Raw genomic sequence first — 4,073 nt, forward strand, 5'->3', positions numbered from 1 at the left:
AGTGTAGAGAGTCCCCCATCTCAAACAACAAACAAACAAACAAGAATCAGGAGAACATCACATGCATGGAGACTGCTGGCAAGGGATTTTGTATGAGGTACAAAGTCATAACTAAATTCTAGTATTTAAAAAGAATCTTGAGCGGGGCGGTGGTGGGGCACCCTTTAATCCCAGCACTTTGGAAGGCAGAGGCAGGCGGATCTCTGTGAGTTCAAGGCCAGCCTGGTCTATAGAGCGAGCTCCAGGAAAGGTGCAAAGCTACACAGAGAAACCCTGTCTCTAAAAACCAAAAAAAAAAAAAAAAAAAAAAAAAAGGGCTACGAGGCAGCAGGGCTGGTCCAGCCGGCGGTCCACCCCTACCTTCTGAGCACAGAGATCGTAAGTGACCTACTTAGAGTCTCACAGTTTCATCCACCTGTAGCCATGGGACGAAGGAAGTCTAAACGGAAGCCACCCCCAAGAAGAAGATGACAAGTACCCTGGAGACCCAGTTCACTTGCCCCTTCTGCAACCATGAGAAGTCCTGTGATATGAAAATGGACCGAGCTCGCAACAACACTGGACTTATCTCCTGTACTGTGTGCCTAGAGGAATTCCAGACGCCCATCACATATCTGTCAGAACCAGTGGATGTGTACAGCGATTGGATAGACGCCTATGAGGCAGCCAATCAGTAGCAATATCAAGGACCTGCCCCCTCAGCAGTCCCCGACTTGGGTACCAATCCAGAGACATTCCAGGGCTCCAGGGTGTAGGTCCAGGACTGTGACAGCCCTCCCCCTGTGTATGGAGTGGATGTGAATGAGTAGACGTGGCTGTAATGGTGGCTTTGTGACTGCTTGTAGGTTGGGTCGAGGTGAGGGGTTGCTGGTCTGTCTCACCATGCTGCCCAGGGTGGCCTCAAACTTGAGAACCTGTGCCTCAAATGACCCTGAAAGCCTTTGAGTTGCCCTTCTTCAGTCCACACTCCGGCCCCAAGCTTTAGGTTCCTGGCTCCTCTGGTGACAGTTTCCTGACATCTCAGGCAAGGAATAGCTGTGGGACCTCCAGTCTCCTCAGCCACCTCACCAGCGCCTTGCCCAGGGGAACTGGACTTCCCATCCTTCCCAGCCTGTGGTCTGGGAGTCAAGGCTACAGACCAACCAGGTCCTTCGGCTGGGCTTTGCCGGGGAGCCCGTTTTCCTGCTCATTTGCTTTTGTAGAAAAGGTAGGGGTTGGTTCCGGGACAGCTGTCACTCACAAGCCTGTCAATAAAGCAGCCAGTGTGGGGAAAAAAAAAAAAGAATCTTGTTATTTAATCCCCAGTACTGAAAATACAGAAAAAATGAAGTGGATATTGGTGATAAAAGTACCAGACATAATTTTACCTTAGTTCAAATAAAAAGTGTTTTACAATAAGTATGCACAATTTACTGAAATGACATCGCAAACCAATGATTCTGTACAGTTCTGAAACTAATAGAGAGGTGCTTTTAGGCAAATTATTCTATTTGAAAATATGGACAGGGCTGGAGAGATGGCGGAGGCAGTTAAGAGTCCTAGCTGCTCTTCTAGAGGGAGTGTGTGTGTGTGTGAAGTTCGATCCTAACCTAATTAGTTTTATTAAATAAAAAGCCCAGAGTCAGATATTGAGGGTGAAAGCTGAAAGATCAGAAAAGCAATAAACGAATCTTCAGACCGAATGGGGGCCCAGATCCTGTCTCCACTCGCCTTATATTTCTGACTCCATCTCCCTAGTGCTGGGATTAAAGTCCTGCACCACCACTGCCCAACTCTGTTTCTCTTTAGACTGGTTCAATCTCCTGTAGCCCAGAGTGGTCTTGAACTCCTGATCTCCCTGCTTTTTCCTCCTGAGTGTTGGGATTAAACGTGTGTGACATCACTGCCTGACCTCTATAGTTACCTAGTAGGTAGCTCTGTCCTCTGATCTCCAGGCAAGCTTTGTCAGAACACAAACAAAATATCATACGTGTGTGTGTGTGTGTGTGTGTGTGTGTGTGTGTGTGTGGTTGGTTGTTTTTTTCAACTTGACACAGATAGAGTCCTCGGGGGAAAAGGAAATCCCAACTGAGAAAATATCTCCATCACATGAGATTGGCCTGAAGGTAAGTCTCTGGGGGTATTTTCTATATTAATAATAAATGTGGGAGGGCCCAGTCTGCTATAATTTATTTTAAAAGGGCGGAAGGAGACCTTGGAGCCAAGGGGCCCCAGAAAGTCACATCACACAAGAGAACTCACGAGGAGGATTTATTGGGGAGACAAGAGTTGAGGAGAGAAGAAGAGAAGGGGGCAGAGACTTGTCCCTGGGGACAAGAGCAGCGGAAGAGAAAGAGACCGGAGGTGGGCAAGGCCCCCCTTTTATAAGGGAACATGGTGAATGGGCACGGGGGTGCTCTTCGTGGCTGCAGCTGAGGACATCCTGTCAGGACCCTGAGAGCAGGTCATTCCCGACACCTGAATGCTAACACATCCCCCTGTGGGTAGTGCCACCTCTGGGCAAATGGCGCCAGGCAGTATAAAAAAGCAAATAGAGTAAGTAGCCCATGTAGGAAATAGAGTAAGAAGCCAGTAGGAAGCATTCCTCCATGGCCTCTGCCCAGTGCCGACCCTGACTTCCCTCAGTGATGTACTTACTATAACTGGGACATGTGAACGCCAAACACGCTGTTTCCTCCGCTAGTTGCATTTGGCCATGATCTTTTTTGTTTGTTTTCCGAGATAGGGTTTCTTTGTGTAACAGCCCTGGTTGTACTGGAACTCACTCTGTAGACCAGGCTGTCCTTGAATTCACAGAGATCCGCCTGCCTCTGCCTCCAGAGTGCTGGGATTAAAGGCATGCGCCACCACGCCTGGCTGGCTTTGGTCATGATCTCTATCTGTCACAGCAACTGAAAGCAAACATGGACCATGTGTAAGTGAAAAGCTTCCCTCTAAATTACTGTGGAGTGCTGGTTCTCATGATGATTCATTGGCAGGTTTTGGTCTCAGAAGAACAGTGAAAGCTGTAGCAGGGCTAGTCTTAAATTCTTTGATCTTGGGGCTGGGGATTTAGCTCAGTGGTAGAGCGCCTGCCTAGCAAGCGCAAGACCCTGGGTTCGGTTCTCAGCTCCCAAGGGGGGAAAATTCTTTGATCTACAATACACGTCAAGGGGAAATAACCGCTATGCACTTGCCAGTCATGGCAAAAGACTCATTACCTATTAGTGAAATTCACACCCGTTATGGAGACCTTCCTAGACACATTGTAGTCACCAGACTGCCTAAAAGAAAAACAAAGACAAAAAAGCAGGAGAACACTGGGAGCCGGAGAGGAAAGTAGCTGGCTACATGCAGGGCACAGGGAGTCGGTGTGGATGGCTCAGAAAAAAAAAACCTAAGGAACTAAAGGAACCGTCTTAAACTGTTGACAGAAAATAAAACCACCCTGCTTTCTCTATCTAGTGTAAATCTTTCACAAGTGGAGGTGACGAAATCAGAGTCCCTTACATGCCTTCGAAAACACGCTGACAGGGACCGGCTGTGGAGAGCAGCTGGGCCTCATACAGGTGCGGGGCTGTAAAGTGGAACAGGCTCTCAAGCAAGCAAATTGAATTTTCTTTAAAAGATAAATGGAAGTTGAACATCAAGGTTCAAGCCTGGAATCCCAGCACTTGGGAGGTAAAGGCAGTAAGATCAGGAGTTCAAGGCCAGCCTGAGTTACATGGTGAGTCACGTTAGGCCAGGCTGAACTACATGAGACCCTGTCTCAAAACAGACTAGAAGGAAAGCTGGACACAGCAGTGCATACCTGTATGCCTATGACTTTGGTACTTAGATGGAGGCAGAAGGATGAGGAATTAAGGCAGTCTTATCCATACAGTGGGTTTTTGGCTACCTTAAAACCTAACCAGCCGGGCGGTGGTGGCACACGCCTTTAATCCCAGCACTCGGGAGGCAGAGGCAGGCGGATCTCTGTGAGTTCGAGGCCAGCCTGGTCTACCAAGTGAGTTCCAGGAAAGGCGCAAAGCTACACAGAGAAACCCTGTCTCGAAAAACCAAAAAAAAAAAAAAAAAAAAAAAAAACCTAACCA

General features: G+C 48.0%; 1 pseudogene; it reads left to right on the forward strand.

Annotated features, from left to right (window-relative positions):
* The first annotated feature begins 423 nt into the window (after positions 1-423).
* On the forward strand, positions 424-800 carry LOC114686788 (annotated as a pseudogene).
* The last annotated feature ends 3,273 nt before the right edge of the window (positions 801-4,073 follow it).

The sequence above is a fragment of the Peromyscus leucopus genome, chromosome 7 (genome assembly GCF_004664715.2).
Source record: "Peromyscus leucopus breed LL Stock chromosome 7, UCI_PerLeu_2.1, whole genome shotgun sequence".
In the NCBI taxonomy this organism is placed as follows: Eukaryota; Metazoa; Chordata; class Mammalia; order Rodentia; family Cricetidae; genus Peromyscus; species Peromyscus leucopus.